This window comes from Ahaetulla prasina, chromosome 5 (assembly GCF_028640845.1).
Source record: "Ahaetulla prasina isolate Xishuangbanna chromosome 5, ASM2864084v1, whole genome shotgun sequence".
NCBI classification, from domain to species: Eukaryota; Metazoa; Chordata; class Lepidosauria; order Squamata; family Colubridae; genus Ahaetulla; species Ahaetulla prasina.
Window position 1 is genome coordinate 82,133,727 of NC_080543.1, and position 19,110 is coordinate 82,152,836.

The window sequence follows — 19,110 nt, forward strand, 5'->3', positions numbered from 1 at the left end:
TGTGCAAAATGTTAAGCAAAACCAGGTTCTTTTGCTTTTTGGAGTATGTTCAAGTGACAAGAGCTGTGATATTTTTGCGGGATTGCCCCCATCTGGTCTTCAGTACATGGCTCATCGGCCTCTGGATGTCAGATTTCCACCACCCAGCACCAGTTCAGTGTTCCTTTCCCCTCCACCACAAAGAGAGAGAGGGACGGAGGGAAATAGAGAGACAAGAGACGCACACAAACAGAAAGGGAGGAAAGAGAGAGACAGAGAGAGAGATACCTGTTTAAAAGAAAATAGAAAAATGGTTCTTTGAGTGTTTAAAGTTGCAGACCCCTGGGTTAGGCAAACACCATGGTCGATAAGTGAACCTTGTGGTCATTAAGTGAACACTGTGGTTGTTAAACAAGTCCATTTTCCCCAATGGGCATTTTTAACCCGAAACCAGAAGGAATTGTTGGAAACTGGCAAAAAACATAGAAAACCTCAGTCACATGACTGTGTGGGATGTTGTAACTGGTCATAAGTGTGTGTGTGTGTGTGTGTGTGTGTGTGTGTGTGTGTGTGTGTGTGTATGTGTGTGTGCATGGCTGTCGAAACTCCAAAAGCAGGTCAAATAGCTCTGGGGAGGTCAGTCATAAATTAGAACACTTGCTAAGCAACCAGCCAATAAGTGAGGACCACTTGTATTTGGTTTGCCTTAAGGGTTCAGAGCTGTATGGAATCTGGTTTCCTTTGACCCTTTGGGGGATTGCAAAGGGTCCGGATGGAGGAAATCTCATAGGGGGAACTAGGATCATGACCACCTAGCCACACCCACCCAGTCACATGACCGCCAATCCATGCCCAGTGTCACATGACCATCAAGCCATGCTCACAAAATAAGCCACGCCCACAGAACTGGTGGTAAAAAATTTTAGAACCTCTCCCTGTGTTGTAGGACAGTTTTATGTCCCATGAAAGACTAGCACCATCGGAGATTTAAAATATGGACTATTAACTTTCACCTGATACAATTGATACCCCTCCTTGCCAGATGAAAAAGTATATTTTATGCTCCTGATTATTCCATCTCTTTGTGGTGAGTTGATCTAGTAACACTTTTCTGAACCCATTCTCACACTAGGTCAGAACAAAAGATATCTCCAGAAAAGTCTAAATTTCTTACAATTCCCATTGTCCTTGTTTTAGTGGTTTTGGTAACTTTGATAACCAGCTGATGTAAGCAGAAACATTCATTTATCTACAATGTTTGTTGTTACTGACTTTCAGTATATTTGTCTTGGTCTCTGCCCATAACATCAGTCAATTAATGCAAATTTATCTAGTAGAATGTTCTAAAGAGCATCTCAACAGACTACCTCCTTATACACATTCAGGAGAAGCACCTGAAGAAGATCCTTTAAAAATGTTTAGATGGGCTTATGTAGAAGAGCAGCCTCCAAGCCTTTAGGATTCTGAATTGGAATAGAACTCATCCAGCACAACTGTTTTAAAACTGCCATGATGTTACTTTTGTGTCAACTGTCCAGCTAGTGAATCCAAAAAAGGAACTCCTGGGACATTGTTTCTCCTAAAAAGTAAAACTTTATTGAATACACTTCATTGGCACAGAAGAAGTGAAACCAGTTCTGAATTTGCTATGCAAAAGCTCACATAGTTAAACTTAAGTTTCCCCTATTGACCAACCCCCTCAGTTTATTGCATTGTCCAATTGAATCCTTTTGTTATGGGAACTGCATGCATTGTTCAAACACCTACACGGCGTGACCTTGGGTGAAAGCAGCAGGGTCTCACGATCTGCAGACGGAGTCTTGGAATTCCATTCCCACCCCAGACATGCTAAACGCCCCTATCCTGATTGTTGTCAAACTGAGAACGAAAAAATAACTAGGTGAAAGAATGAATCACTCTTGACATGCTGACCCCCTAAAAGAAGGATACATCTGGAATAAATACAAACATATGTAAGTGTGAACAACTCCTCCTTTTAAAAAAATATATGTCTTTCTTTGGTCGTTTTGGGTATCTGGAACAAAACCTCTTTACTAGCTTAGCTGCTTTAATATCCTTTGCTGCCATCTAATCTGCATCTGCCATGGTGTTATGGAATTCAAAGGATTGACAAGGAATTCCAGGATCAAACAGAAAAGGTTTAATCATTTATTTATTCATATTTTCTCCGAAGACTCAGGGCGGTGTACAGCCACCATGCGCAGGATCAGTGGTTTTGTGCAAATATAACCCACTGAACAACGAGGTGTTCTGATGTACATATCTTTATACTTGAGACAATACAGGAAACAGGAAAATGGAAAAAAAATCTTTCTCTATATGTGTTGTGACCCAGGTTCCTGGACCCGGACTCCTGGACTCGGATGATTCAGAAAGTGAGGGAGAAGACCGGGCAAGCCATGCTTCTCTTGGGCTCTCTCCCTCCCTGGCACCCACTCAAAGGGAGGAGGAGGGGCCGGCAAGGCCTGATTCTCTGGAGCCTTCTTCTGATTTGGCAATGCCCCAAGAACAGTTTTGGAGTGATGCAAGACTGCGCAGATGTGATCGGCGCGCGCAGCAGAAGCAGCGTTGGGATAAAGCCAAGTAATGATTGTCATGCAGTGACATCTGCAGAGACTATAAAGAGGAGGCGGGACTTCCTGGTTTTTTGTCTTGGACAAAGCAATGAATTTGCGCGGGCAAACTGTATCAATGGAGGGAAGAATATATTCGTGAGTAATTCTGGCCTTATCTATAATTGCCTCGTTATCTATAATTGCCTCGTTATCTCCAGAAACTTGGCAGGCCCGTGGGTAGACATTTATCTATGTAAATAAAACGAGAAAAGGAGGCCTGTGACTGACTCTTTGCTGGGAGTATTGGGGGGAGGGAAACAGAACATTTTGTCCAAGACCCCGACTAAAACATCTTCCACCAAAGATGGACCAGCAGCAGGTACAGCAGCAGTTACAGCAGCTACAAGCGGCTAATCAACAGCTCCAGCAGCAAGTGGCTCACTTGGCAGGCCAACTTGCTGCCGGGAATGTGCCTGCAGCCCCCTCCCGCCCTCCCACTCCTCCTCCTCGTCGCAAGTGCCCGATAACTGTGCCGGATAAGTTTTCTGGGCAGCCTGAGATGTTCCCGACCTTCTTGGGACAGTGCCAGCTCTACATGGCTATGCGGCCAGAGGATTTCCCAGACGACCGGGCTAAGGTGACCTTTGTGATTAACCTTCTTTCCAGCTCGGCTGCTCGATGGGCCACGTCCCTCTTGCTCCAGGACAGCCCCCTGCTGGCAGACCAACAGCGTTTTTGGCAGCACCTGCGCATCATGTACGAGGACCCCGTTCGAATGCTGACAGCAACCAGGCACCTTAAGGAACTCCGTCAAGGGAAACACCCCCTGCAGGAGTACATATCCGAATTTCGTCTTTTGTGCCAGGACTCTGATTGGAATGATGCAGCGCTGGTGGACGCGTTCCAGGAAGGACTCTCAGAGGAATTGCAAGACGAGCTGGCCCGGGTGGAGGCGCCACGGACCCTCGACAACTTGGTGCCCCTTTGTTTCTGCCTCGACGCCTGTCTGCAATGGCGACCGTCCCGTCGCACCCCCCCGGGACCTGCCGTCGACATCTGCACCCCCACTTCCTGCACCACCAGCACCCTGGGTCGCCCCACGTTTTGTAACCACTGCAGAAGAGCCCATGGAGTTGGGAGCGGCCAGACCTCGCCTGACAGCCCAGGAGCGGAACCGGAGGCGCCAAGGGGGATTGTGCCTGTACTGTGGGGAGCCCGGCCACTTCGCCGCTTCTTGCCCCAGAAAGCGAAATGGGGCACGCACGCCGGTCCCCGAATCACAGCGTGACCAATTAGGAAACGGAGCAGGCCTGACCTCGGGGAAACCCTAGGTCGGGCACGTACTAAGCCCCCACTGGACATTGCGGAAGTAGACTCTGGGCCCCCTCGGCATCTGATTCTGGACACACGGATATGGTTGGGGAACCAGTCAGATGGGCTCCAGGCGCATGCACTGGTGGACTCAGGGGCCACAACAAACTTTATGGACCAGGCCTTTTTGACCCAGTTTGCGGTCCCCGTGGTTCCGGTGGACCCTCCAATGCAGGTAGAGACAATTGATGGACGAGAACTGGTGTCCGGCCCCATTAAATTCGCCACCCAGCCTTTGCGCCTGACTATTGGGGACCATGAGGAGGCGATTCAGTTTTATGTCACGGCGGACCTTCATTTTCCCTTGGTCCTTGGGTTGGCCTGGCTTCGGACCCACGATCCTCAGGTGGCCTGGTCACGGAACGCCATCTCTTTCCCGAGTCTGCAGTGCGTCGACCACATCCGCCACACCTGTGCCGGCCAGAACGTCCCCACCACTGCCATCACCTTGCCTCCTGAGCTGATGGACTTCGCCGACGTATTCAGCGAGAAGGAGGCGGACCGACTACCCCCGCATCGGCCCTACGATTGCCCCGTGGACCTTCTGCCCAACGCACCACTGCCTGTGGGACGCCTGTATTCCATGTCGGAGCCCGAGTTGGCCGCTCTCAGGGACTTCCTGGACAGAAATCTGGCCCGAGGGTTCATCCGGCCTTCAAAGTCCCCTCTCTCGGCCCCGGTCCTCTTTGTGAAGAAGAAGACAGGAGACTTGTGCCTGTGCTGTGATTACCGCCTGCTAAACGCCATTACGGTGCGGAATCACTACCCCCTGCCGCTCATCCCGGAGCTGCTGGAGAGGTTGCGGGAGGCCATGATCTTCACCAAGCTCGATCTCCGGGGGGCCTACAACCTGGTGCGGATGCGAGAAGGAGACGAATGAAAGACGGCATTCGGCACCCAATACAGACACTACGAATACACTGTCATGCCATTTGGGTTGACCAATGCTCCCGCCGTTTTCCAGCACTTCATAAACGACGTGTTCCGAGACATGTTGGATCGGTTCGTGGTTATCTACCTGTATGACATCCTGATTTACTCCCGGTCCAGGGAAAGCCACCTTCGAGACGTCGGTCTGGTTCTGCAACGCTTGCGGGAGCAACAACTCAATGCGAAGCTGGAGAAATGCATCTTCTTCCGGACTTCCATAGAATTCCTCGGGCATATCATCTCGCCCGAGGGCATAGCCATGGGCCCATGCAAAATAGAAGCTTTGTTAGCTGGGAAGCCCCTCGTTGGGTGAAGGATGTTCAGAACCTGCTGGGCTTCGCCAACTACTACCGGACCTTCATCCCGGGCTTCGCCACACTGACGGCTCCACTTACCCAGCTCCTCAGGAAGAAGGTTGCGTTCCGGTGGGGTCCCCCGCAGCAAGAAGCATTCACAGCCCTCAAGAAAGCCTTCGTCACGGAACCCTTCCTGAGGCATCCCGACCCGCTTCGGCCTTTTGTGGTGGAAACGGACGCGTCCAATGTGGCTCTGGGAGCGGTGCTGCTACAGGCTCCGACGAATGGTGGCACACTTTTTCCCTGCGCTTACTACTCCTGGAAACTCAATCCTTCCGAGCGCAACTACACCATCTGGGAAAAAGAGTTGCTGGCTATCAAGGCTGCATTTGAGGCTTGGCGACACCTTCTGGAGGGGGCCCGACATCAGGTGGAGATCCGAACAGACCATCGGAATCTCGAGCACCTCACCACAGCTTGGAAGTTGAACCAGCGGCAGATCCGGTGGTCGTTGTTTTTTGCCCAGTTCAACTTCCGCGTGACCTACATTCCCAGCAGTCACAACCGGAGGGCAGATGCCCTGTCCCGCAAGCCAGAGTACCTCTGCGCCAAGGACCCCCTTCCTCCACGGACGGTGCTGCCGGCAGAAGCCTTGGCCGAAGCATGGAAACCAGTGGACTTGCGGGCCCAGGTGTGAGAGGCGCAGCGCCAGGACGCCTGGTCGCAGCAAAGGAGAGCGGAGGTGGGCCCCACGTCTCCTTGGACCTTGGAGGAGGACTTACTCAAGTTTCGGGGGGCGATTATATGTGCCCACAGGACTACTCCGAGCCCTCGTCATGACCCAGTGCCACGACAACCCTGCAGCAGGACATTTTGGGTTCTTCAAGACCCTCCACCTGGTGACACGGACCTTTTGGTGGCCTCGAGTGTGACATGATGTACATGCCTACGTGACATCCTGCGTACCGTGCCGGCAAGCCAAGGCCGCCACGGGGGCCCCTCCCAGGCTCCTCCAGCCCTTGCCGACACCCGACAGACCCTGGGGGGTGATCTCCATGGACTTCCTGACGGACCTGTCACCGTCCTCTGGGTTCACCACGGTGCTGGTGGTGGTGGACATGCTCACCAAGACGGCACACTTCATCCCATGCCACGGAATGCCCACAGCCGCAAAAACGGCCCGTCTCTTTCTGCAGCACATCTTCCGCCTCCATGGTCTACCGGACAGGGTGGTTTTGGACCGCGGAGGTCAGTTCACAGCTCGCTTCTGGAAGAGCCTGATGGCCGCGTTGGAGGTGCAGGTGTGTCTGTCGTCATCGCACCATCCGGAGACCGACGGGGGTACAGAGAAGGTCATCGGTACCCTGGAACAGTATCTCCGTTGCTTAATCAACCAGCAACAGGAAAACTGGGCCGATTATCTGTCCCTGGCGGAGTTTGCTTTTAACAACTCTCAGCACACCTCTACTCAGATGACCCCGTTCTTTGCCAATGTGGGGTACCATCCGCGGCTCTTCCCTCTGGCACCACCGGACTCTCCTGTTCCTGAAACGCAGACCTTCCTGACGGAATTGCATGCGGTCCAACAGTTGGTACGTCAGCAGCTGGATCGGGCAAAGGAGGACTACAAACGGTCCGCCGACCGCTCCCGACGGGCAACGCCCCCGCTAGCGGTTGGAGACCGGGTGTGGCTCTCCACCAAACACTCTCATCCGACCGCCCAGTAAAGAAGTTGGACCACCGATTCATTGGCCCGTTCCCTGTCGAGGCAGTCATCAACCCAGTAGCCTACCGACTGACCCTGCCACGATCCATGCGGATACACCCCGTCTTTCACCGGTCCGTTCTGGTTCCTGAGGCCACACCGAGTCCCCTTCGGTGCCCAACAGCACCCGTCACTGTCGCCGAGGACGGGTCGGAGGAATAAGAAGTCGACAGCGTACGAGACTCCCGCTGGCTGAAGGGTCGTTTCCAATATTTGATCGCGTGGAAGGGATACGGGACTGATTTCTCCTGGGTAGATGCCTCCGACGTTCATGCCCCTGACCTGGTGCAGGCCTTCCATGAGCAGAACCCAGCCCGACCGCATCCCGATCGTCAGCCCCGGGGGAAGGGCCCTGCGGTGAGGGATAGTGTTGTGACCCAGGTTCCTGGACCCGGACTCCTGGACTCGGATGATTCAGAAAGTGAGGGAGAAGACCTGGCAAGCCATGCTTCTCTTGGGCCCTCTCCCTCCCTGGCACCCACTCAAAGGGAGGAGGAGGGGCCGGCAAGGCCTGATTCTCTTGAGCCTTCTTCTGATTTGGCAACGCCCCAAGAACAGTTTTGGAGTGATGCAAGACTGCGCAGACGTGACCGGCGCGCGCAGCAGAAGCAGCATTGGGATAAAGCCAAGTAATGATTGTCATGCAGTGACATCTGCAGAGACTATAAAGAGGAGGTGGGACTTCCTGGTTTTTTGTCTTGGACAAAGCAATGAATTTGCGCGGCCAAACTGTATCAATGGAGGGAAGAATATACCCACCAACAAAGCAAAAAACAAAGGAGAGATAGAATATTATGACAAGTGGAATAGATTTTATCTATGACTGGAAATATGAGGTGGGAGTCTGAACAAGGAAAAATTAGGCTAAGTAGACCTGAAATGAGATATTATATATATATATTAGAATGAAAACGTTGGTCAAAAATAATTGTATAAGACTAGCACTGTGTAAGTTTATATATGTTATTTTATTTGTCTTTCACTTTGGTTTCTATGGCGGATGAAACGCCAGGACAGTCACACTGTGTTTGATATACTTATATGTAAATAATAAAAAAAAAATTAAAAAGTGAATCAAAACTGTCAGATTTCAAACAAAGAAAATGAAAGAGGCACTACTATATTCCAATCCAGATCTCCTCTGAGTAGCACAATCAGATGCAACAGAGAAAAAGGTGTGTCTTTTTATGATGGCAAACGAGGGCATTGTGACAGGTGTACTTCCTTTCTGCTCTGTGCTATTAGTTGCAGCATCTGTTACAGTGGTTGGTTCCTACCGGTTCGTACTGGTTTGGGCAATCCGGTAGCGATAATTTGCCGTCGGCTGCCGAACCAGTAAGGATGGCTGGCTGGCCATGCTCCTGAACCGGTCACCCAATCGCTGCTCGACCCGCCCACTCACCCTGCCCAGTCACTCTTCACCTTCCGGGTGGCAGAGCACACTGTGTGGTACTTGCGCATGCGCACAGTCTGCCTGACCTGCGCCCCAACTGAGCTGCCTCCTCCTACCTTCAGGTAAGCATGCCAGTTGCACTAGCCCCCCGTCCCCGTGGCCTGCCATGGCCCTTCCTGTCTCCACCGGGCTCGTGTGGCTGGCTAAGCTGCCATGGCCCAGCATGGCTCCATTCCAGTCCATGCTGCCTATGGCCTACCTTGCCGTGGCTCCACCCACCGTCTCCGCTGGGCTCGTGTGGCTGGCTAAACTGCCACAGCTCAGCCCGGCTCCATTCCAGGCTGAGCTGCCTGTGGCCTAGCTTGCCGCACCCCCACATCCCCACCGGGCTCACAACCTTACCTTCTTCCTCCCATGACTGGTGGTAGAAGGGAAGGCAAGTCAGCGCCCATGAGGAACGGTTCCTCAGCCCCAGCCATGTGTTTTCATGCAATAGCTTTTTATTCCAAGCAGCCCAAGCTTAAAAATGCATGACTGGGGCTAAGGAGCGGTTCCTCGTGGGCGCTGAAAGTACCAGTCTTCAACCTGGCTGTTTCTTTGTGCCAGGCTTTCTGGATGGGTCCCCAAAGCACAGTGCTGCAAAAAACTCTTTCTCTCTCCCAGCAAGAGAGCAGGGGAGAGAAAACCGGTTGCCGGAGAACACGTAGAGGATGCCATCATGTGCTCTCCAGGTCAGCAGCTGCTGTTTCTTGCCTGGGAGAGAAAGTCTTTCAGAGCACTGCGCTTTAGTCAGACTTCTTTAAGTCCCGTTTGGAAAGCCTGTGCTTTCCCAGGGCACCGAGGGCTGCCCCCCCCCCCACCTGCCGTTGCCTGGAGCTGTTGGGAAGGTGATGCTTGTGGCAGATGGGGGGTGGCAGCTGCTGCTGTCTTGGGATGAAAACATGGAGAAACGCCCAGCGAAGCAACTGCCTTTTTCTCTCCAACTTCTATTAGCAGAGAGAAGGAAGAGACAGAGGCAACAGCAGTAGAAGGGGCTGTTCGTTTCGCAGCTGCCATGGTTACCTGCCAGGCTCCCTTCGCCTTCGCCTTCGCCTCCGCCCCCCCGCCCCCCCACACACACGGATGTCTCCCTCGAGAGGCTTCAGAGGCTGAGCCATTTTTTTTTCTTTTGCCCCTCCTGCTGCCGCCTGGAGGGCTTTGCAGCCTTTTCCTCCACAGGCTTGGGGAGGGGAAAGAGAAAGCATCCCTGAGTGAACATGACGTTTCGAAGAGGCTTTGCTGGACCTCTGCAGTAGCAGCAGCAGCCGCCGCCAAGGCAACAGATGCTATTTGTTGTTCCTCACCATGCTGTAAAAAGCAACCCTTGCTCCAAAGAGGGAGCAGTCAGACGAAAATAAGAGGCATATCCAGCATCCAGCACCGGAGATGGCCACTTCAGTCAGAGGCTGAAGGCTCTTTATTTTCATTCGCTCCGTGTTCCTCCTTCATGCAGAAAAAAAAAAAAGCCTGATCTGATCTAGAACCGAATGTCAATAGAAGCAATGCTGTCAGCCTGGAGCATTTCATTTCAGTCTTTAACTGGGCGATGAATTGAACCTCCTCCCCTAAAACAGATGTAATAGATGGGTTGTTTGTTTGTTTGTTTTAGCAACATGGATTGTTCCCCTAGGGCAGGGGTCTCCAACCTTGGCAACTTTAAGATTTGTGGACTTCAACTACCAGAGTTTCTCAGCCAGCTTTGCTTTGCTGGCTGAGGAACTTTGGGAGCTTCGCTGGCTGAGGAACTCTGGGAGTTGAAGTCCACAAGGCCAGGCACCCTAACCCTTGACATGAGTGACATCAAGTTAGCCACGCCCACCCAGTCACATGACCACCAAGCCAAGCCCACCCAGTCACATGACCACCAAGCCATGCCCACCAAACAAGCCATGCGCACAGAACCAATAGTAAACAAATTTGGAACCCACCCCTGATCTGTTACCATTCCTTCTTCCACAAAACACAGCCATGAAATATACAGCATTCTGTGGGCCCAAGTGGGCAGGTAAATCCCTGCATATGCAGCTGAATATATAAGCTAACAGCACCCAGAAATACAAAGGAATCTCAATTTTGGGATGATTAACAAGTGCATTTTAAGATCCTATTAAATGCAACAATAATTAATTATTATTATTATTATTATTATTTATTTGATTTTTATACCGCCCTTCTCCCGAAGGACTCAGGGCGGTGTACAGGCAAAGTAAAAACAGGCAATACAATATACAATTTAAAATGCAAATTAAAAAACTTATTTTATAATTAGCCTAAAAATTTAAAATATATAATAAACTAAAACCCCATTTATAATTATTAATAGAAAATTTAAAATCAATAAAATTTAAGCCAGCCCCGCGCGAATGAAAAGATGTGTCTTCAGTTCGCGACGGAAGGTCCGAAGGTCAGGTATATGGCGTAAACCCGGGGGAAGCTCGTTCCAGAGTGTGGGAGCCCCCAGAAGGACCTTCTGGGGCCGCCAGCCGACATTGCTTGGCAGACGGCACCTGAGAAGTCCCTCTGTGAGAGCGTCTGGTCGGTGGGAGGCATGTGGTAACAGCAGGCGGTCCCGTAAGTACCCAGGCCCTAAGCCATGGAGCGCTTTAAAGGTCGTAACCAAAACCTTAAAGTGCACTCGAAAGGCCACAGGTAGCCAGTGCAGTCTGCGCAGGAGCGGTGTTACGTGGGAGCTACGCGTAACGTGGGAGCTGCATTCTGGACTAACTGAAGCCTCCGAGTGCACCTCAAGGGAGCCCATGTAGAGAGCATTACAATAATCCAAGCGAGAGGTAACGAGCGCATGAGTGACTGTGCACAAGGCATCCCGATCAAGGAAGGGGCGCAACTGCCGAACCAGGCGAACCTGGTGGAAGGCCCTCCTGGAGACGGCCATCAAATGATCTTCAAACGACAGCCGTTCATCCAGGAGGACACCTAAGTTGCGCACCCTATCCTTTGGGGCCAGTAACTCGCCTCCAACAATCAGCTGCGGCTGCAGCTGACTGAATCGGGGTGCCGGCATCCACAGCCACTCCGTCTTGGAGGGATTAAGCTTGAGCCTGTTTCTCCCCATCTAGACCCGTACGGCTTCCAAACACCGGGACAGCACTTCAACAACTTCATTGGGGTGGCCCGGGGTGGAAAAGTACAGCTGGGTGTCATCAGCGTACAGCTGGTATCTCACCCCAAAGCCACTGATGATCTCACCCAATGGCTTCATATAGATGTTGAACAGAAGGGGCGAGAGAATCAACCCCTGCGGCACCCCACAAGTGAGGCATCTCGCGGTCGACCTCTGCCCCCCTGTCAACACCGTCTGCGACCGGTCGGAGAGATAGGAGGAGAACCACCGATACACGGTGCCTCCCACTCCCAATCCCCCCAACCGGCGCAGCAAGATACCATGGTCGATGGTATCAAAAGCCGCTGAGAGATCTAATAGGACCAGGAGTAACCCCTGTCCCTGGCCCTCCAGAGATCATCCACCAATGCGACCAAAGCTGTCTCCGTGCTGTATCCGGGTCGGAAGCCGGACTGGAACGGGTCTAGATAGACAGCTTCATCCAGGTATTGGGGTAGCTGTCGCGCCACTGCACTCTCTACAACCTTCGCAACGAAGCGAAGGTTGGAGACTGGATGATAATTTAGTCTTCTGCGCATGTGCGTTATGGCGGCGTTTTGAAACTCATGGAGACGGCGGTCAGAAAGTCCTTGGGCCGTGATGCCGTTTAGCCGCTTGCCTAGCTGCCTGCGCTCTGGTCCCGCATTTACGATCATCTCGGCTGCCGAGAGTGAGGTCCCGGGGCCTCATTGAACTCTCGGCTGCCGAGTACGGAGCCGGAGAGGTTTTGGAGCAGCGAATGGCGGCGGCCATGTTGGGGGGGGGTTTGAAGAGACGCCTGGCATGATTCAGCTGATTTTTCGGCTGTTCGGGCCGTGGAAGGATATCAACAAAGGAGCATTCCGAACACCGACGGAGGGCATTGAAGGTGGTATGCTGGATACCGGGTGATTCGGATTGCTGCTAATTGTGCTTGCTGGGACGGAACCTGGAGGGGTAAGAACTTGGAGGGGTAGGAACATCGCCCCCCCCCTCCCTCCCTCCCTGCTTGGACTGGAACACCGCGTCTCCCCCATTGCTGACTTTTTCCTTGGCCTGTCGAAATGGGGGGGTAGGAACATCGCCCCCTCCCTGCATGGACTGGAACATCGCGTTTCCCCCACGGAGGTTTGATCTGCCGGCTTAGTGGGGGAGGCATGGATGGCATGAGGGCACCGGCGGAGTCGTTTCAATTAAGGATGCGTAACCGGGAATTCGAGGGAGACCTTTTTAGCTTGTGGTCCCACGGACTCCTACGGACTAGGACCCACATGGTTATCTATCTAAGGGTGGGTCCCGGCGATTTTTTTGGATACGACGATAACATCTCCGACGGCTAAGGATGGACACTTTTCCGCAATTGTATGGACAACTTCTCCATGAGATATTCATTTGCCGAACTACTACGACTGCGAGGTTCCCCGCCTCGGGAATCCCTCAAGCTATCGAGGGCTTACATGAAGGGTCTTGGGACCCAGAGAGGTGGCATTGCCAAGAAGAATTTGTGGGGTTTTTATAGTTTTTAAATAAGGGTTTTTAAGGGGAGGGATTTGGTGGGTGGGGGAGGACCCGTGAGAGGATCCAGCCCTGTGCTAGTTCGTGACATCACGCCATCTTGTCTGAAGGCAGGGGAGGGCGTTCCAGGTTTAGAGGGCTGTTCGATCTGTAGTAAGTGGGAGAGGCAGATATGGCGGGGAGGGCCGTGCTCGAGTTGTGGGAGCACGTGTTCGATGTCTGAGAGCGATCACGTGCTCGCCCTCAGTCCTACCGTTCCTCGGTGGCCATGATCCTCAGAGCTTGGATCTTGGCTGATGTTATGTAATGCCGGTCCGTGGTTAATAAGGCTCTGATTTGTGATCTTATTCAGGGGGTCATGGACCTCATGGGCATACGGAGACCTAGTTGGGCCCTGAGGGGTCCCCTTGTTGAGATGTGCCTCCAGGCTTCCGAGCATTTCATCAGCCGAGGTCCAAGGTAGGGGTGGGGGTGGCGGTTGTTATTAAGGAAGATCTAGAGCCGAGGGAGACCACTGTTCCTCAGATTGCCGGCTGCGAATCCCTCTGTGTGCGTTGGGGCTATAGGAATCAGTTGGGCTTGGTGATCGCGTACCTGGCTCCTTGCTACGTGACCACAGCCCTGCCCGAGCTGTTGGAGGTACTGGCTGCTGTGGCGGTTGAGACCCCCAAACTTATAGTCATGGGGGATTTCAACTTGCCATCAGTTGGCTTGTTATCGACGGCAGCTCGGGAGTTCCAGGCTTCCATGACTGCCTTGGACCTGATTCGAGTAAATGATGGCCCTACGCATACAGGGGGAGGCATGCTGGATCTGATTTATATCTCTGGACAGTGGTTAAATGATCTGGTATTAGATGATTTAGTAACAGAACCAATGTCATGGTCGGATCATTTTCTCCTTCGCCTAGACTTCCGAACCGCCATTCACCACCGCAGGGAGACGGAACCTATACGGTGGTTCTGTCCCAGGCGCCTGACGGACCCTGAGAGGTTCCAGATGGAGCTTGGGCCATTCCCTGAGGATCTGGCCCACGGCACGACTGAGGAACTGGTCGTGGCCTGGGAGCAGGCCGCGGCCGGGGCCCTGGACCGTGTCGCGCCTTTGCGGCCTCTGACCCGGCGTAGATCTCGTCCAGCCCCTTGGTTCTCCGAGGGGCTGAGGGAGATGAAATGTCGGAGAAGACGCCTAGAGAGCACCTGGAGGTCCAGTCGCTCCGAAGCTGATCGGACACTAGTTAGGACCTATTCTAGGACCTACCTAGTGGCAATGAGGGAAGCGAGGCGCTCCTACGCCTCCACCCTCATTGCGTCGGCAGATAACCGCCCGGCCGCCCTGTTTCGGGTGACCCGCTCTCTCCTACATCAGGAGGTGATGACCCTTTGCAGGGACGAGCCGAGGAGTTTAGTGGTTATCTATACGATAAAATCGCTCAGCTGAGGGACGGTCTGGACAGAATTTGGGATGATCCAAGCGAGGGAGAGGAGGCACGTCTTGTTGAGCCGGTTTGGGATGAGTTTGACCCTGTGGCTCCCGAGGACGTGGACAGGTTGTTGGGGAGGCTTCACGGCACGACATGTTTACTGGACCCGTGCCCTTCCTGGCTGGTACTGGCCACTCAGGCGGTGACACGAGGCTGGCTCCAGAGGATTATCAACGCTTCTTTGTTGGACGGGGTTTTCCCTGCCGCCTTGAAAGAGGCGGTGGTGAGACCCCTCCTTAAGAAGCCCTCTTTGGACCCAGCTATTTTAGGTAATTATCGTCCAGTCTCCAACCTTCGCTTTGTTGCGAAGGTTGTAGAGAGTGCCGTGGCGCGACAGCTGCCCCAACACCTGGATGAAGATGTCTATCTAGACCCGTTCCAGTCCAGCTTCCGACCCGGATACAGCACGGAGACAGCTTTGGTCGCATTGGTGGATGATCTCTGGAGGGCCAGGGACAGGGGATATTCCTCTGCCCTGGTCCTATTAGACCTCTCAGCGGCGTTCGATACCATCGATCATGGTATCCTGCTGCGCCGGTTGGGGGGATTGGGAGTGGGAGGCACCGTATATCGGTGGTTCTCCTCCTATCTCTCCGACCGGTCACAGACGGTGTTGACAGGGGGGCAGAGGTCGACCGCGAGGTGCCTCACTTGTGGGGTCCCACAGGGGTCGATTCTCTCGCCCCTGCTGTTCAACATCTACATGAAGCCGTTGGGTGAGATCATCAGTGGTTTCGGGGTGAGATATCAGCAGTACGCTGACGACATCCAGCTGTACTTTTCCACCCCGGACCACCCCAATGAAGTTGTTGAAGTGCTGTCCCGGTGTTTGGAAGCCGTACGGGTCTGGATGGGGAGAAACAGGCTCAAGCTTAATCCCTCCAAGACGGAGTGGCTGTGGATGCCGGCACCCCGATTCAGTCAGCTGCAGCCGCGGCTGGCTGTTGGAGGCGAGTTACTGGCCCCAAAGGATAGGGTGCGCAACTTAGGTGTCCTCCTGGATGATCGGCTGTCGTTTGAAGACCATTTGACGGCCGTCTCCAGGAGGGCCTTCCACCAGGTTCGCCTGGTTCGCAGTTGCGCCTTCCTTGATCGGGATGCCTTATGCACAGTCACTCATGCGCCTGCTACCTCTCGCTTGGATTACTGTAATGCTCTCACATGGGGCTCCCTTGAAGTGCGCCGGAGGCTTCAGTTAGTCCAGAATGCAGCTGCGGGTTATAGAGGAGCTACGCGTAGCTCCCATGTAACACCGCTCCTGCGCAGACTGCACTGGCTGCCTGTGGCCTTCGGGTGCACTTTAAGGTGTTGGTTATGACCTTTAAAGCGCCCATGGCTTAGGACCTGGGTACTTACGGGACCGCCTGCTGTTACCACATGCCTCCCACCGACCCGTCGCTCCCATAGAGAGGGACTTCTCAGGTGCCGTCCGCCAAACAATGTCGGCTGGCGGCCCCAGGGAAGGGCCTTCTGTGGGGGCTCCCACACTCTGGAACGAGCTTCCCCCGGGTTTACGCCAAATACCTGACCTTCGGACATTTCGTCGCGAACTCAAGACTCATCTTTTTATCCGCGCGGGGCTGGCTTAAATTGGGATTTTAATGTTAAATTTATTAATTTTAAACGGGTTTTTTTAGTATGGTAAATTTTAATCACTGGGCTAATTTAAATACGTTTTTTAAATCGTATTTTAAACTTGTATATTGTATTGTCGGTTTTATTATGCCTGTACAACACCCTGAGTCCTTCGGGAGAAGGGCGGTATAAAAATCAAATAAAATAAATAAATAAATAAATAATAAATAAATAAATTACCCAAAATAGCTGGGTCCAGGGAGGGCTTCTTGAGGAGGGGTCTCACCACCGCATCTTTCAAGGCGGCAGGGAAAACCCCTTCCAACAGAGAAGCGTTGATAATCCTCTGGAGCCAGCCTCGTGTCACCTCCTGAGTGGCCAGTACCAGCCTGGAAGGACACGGGTCCAGTAAACATGTCGTGGCGTGAAGCCTCCCCAACAACCTGTCCACGTCCTAGGGAGCCACAGGGTCAAACTCATCCCAAACCGGCTCAACAAGACGTGTCTCCTCTCCCTCACTTGGATCATCCCAAATTCTGTCCAGACCGTCCCTCAGCTGAGCGATTTTATCGTATAGATAACCACTAAACTCCTCAGCTCGTCCCTGCAAAGGGTCATCCCGCACCTCCTGATGAAGGAGGGAGCGGGTCACCCGAAACAGGGCGGCCGGGCGGTTATCTGCCGACGCAATGAGGGTGGAGGCGTAAGAACGCCTCGCCTCCCTCATTGCCACTAGGTAGGTCCTAGAATAGGACCTAACTAGTGTCCGATCAGCTTCGGAGCGACTGGACCTCCAGGTGCTCTCTAGGCGTCTTCTCCGACATTTCATCTCCCTCAGCCCCTCGGAGAACCAAGGGGCCGGACGAGATTTGCGCCGGGTCAGAGGCCGCAAAGGCGCGACACAGTCCAAGGCCCCAGCCGTGGCCTGTTCCCAGGCCACGACTAGTTCCTCAGTCGTGCCATGGGCCAGATCCTCAGGGAATGGCCCAAGCTCCATCAGGAACCTCTCGGGGTCCATCAGGCGCCTGGGACGGAACCAACGTATAGGTTCCATCTCCCTGCGATGGTGAGTGGCGGTTCGGAAGTCTAGGCGAAGGAGAAAATGATCGGACCATGACATTGGTTCTGTTACTAAAGCATCTAATTCCAGATCATCATATGTCCAGAGATATAAATCAGATCCAGCGTGCCTCCCCCCATGTGCGTAGGGCCATCATTTACTCGAATCAAGTCCAAGGCCGTCATGGAAGCCTGGAACTCCCGAGCTGCAGTCGATAGCAAGCCAGCTGATGGTAGGTTGAAATCCCCCATGACTATAAGTCTGGGGGTCTCAACCGCCACAGCGGCAAGTACCTCCAACAGCTCAGGCAGGGCTGTGGTCACGCAGCAAGGAGCCAGGTACGCGATCAACAAGCCCAACTGATTCCTATGGCCCCACCGTACATAAAAGGATTCACAGCCGGCAATCTGAGGAACAGTGGCCTCCCTCGGCTCTAGATCTTCCTTAATGACAACCGCCACCCCCCCACCCCTACCTTGGGCCCTCGGCTGATGAAATGCTCGGAAACCTGGAGGGCACAGTTCAACAAGGGGAACCCCCCCTTCTGGACCCAACCAGGTCTCCGTAATGCCCATAAGGTCCGCGGACTCCCCCTGAATAAGATCGCAAATCAGGGGAGCTTTATTAGCCACGGACCGGGCATTACATAACATCAGCCGAAGATCCAAGCTCTGAGGATCATAGCCGCCCGAGGAACGGGTAGGGACTGAGGGGCCGGAGCACGTGATCGCTTTCAGACATCGAACACGTGCTCCCAATTACCTTTCATTCCACCAATATCATCTTCTATCACAATTTCTCTTGATCCAAATCATATTTCAGAAACATTTATTTAGACAAATTCCAGCTGCACCAATAGAATTAAAACTGGTGTGTAGCATCATAGTTTGTTGGACTGTGTATTTCTTTTCTCAACATAGGCGGATTTGTTTTGACAAATAAAACTAATCCATCTCCAGGCAAAATTAACAGATAGTTGCCCTCCCCCACAAATCACCCAAAAATTACCTGCTTTCTTTCAATGCATCAAGAGGTTTTGTAAACAATTCTTGTTTCCAGACAGAGTGCATGGAATACTGCATGAAATCAATAGACCCTTCAATTGCCTCCTCAGGAGTTTACCTCTTTTGCATTTATATATATAGATCTCACATCCAGATTTCGCATAGTAGAAGTGAATAGGTAAACAACTCCTCTCTCTCATCCAGTCTGGAAAAAAAGGGCTCTACTACGGATAGGAAAAACAGTTCAAACAGCCAGGCCCACTAATGTACCTCTGTTGTTACCAAGCTTCCTGAATCTTAAGAGAGAAAGGTCTACTTCATAGTAGACTGAAGTATGAGATGAGACTTAATTATGGAAAGAAACACTTTACAAAAGTAAAGAACAGAGAAAGTGTATTTTCTAGGGGAGAGATAATGCTATCTTTCCTTGACGCAAGTAAGAATAGCAAAGTATCTCAAAGCCCTTTAAAAGACTAACAGAGAGAGAAAATATATTTGGAACCATAGCTTTGTAAAGCTTTAGCTCTAGAATGAAAATAATTAGGATTGCTCCAGTTTGGTATAGTAATGAAAGAGCTATGAAGTACCCCATTTTGCTGTATCTTTGCCACAATATTGGTTTGATTTTAAACAGTAACTAGCTTGTATTTAAGTATTTTTGAGTCAATAATTTGCTACTTTGCTTACAGCAGAGAGGAAATCTCAATCCTATCCCAAAAAGCCTTAGCAATCATCTGATTTTAAGGAGATGATGTTCCTGGGAAGGGGAAGCAATAGAACCATTTTAGAATAGGGACACAAACTGAACTCTCTAATTAGATGGATGGAAGGCATGTTGAAAACCCCCGATATCCAGATCCTCAGCTATGTAGGTTGTAATCATGCCAATCAGCACCATAAATTATAAATATGATCTAATTACTCATTAGTGCAATTCCCAAAGTAAAGGTGTTAATTGGGCAAAATGGCTGAGTTTGGGTTAATCACTCTCTCAGCCCAACTCACCTTGCAGGATCGTTGTTAT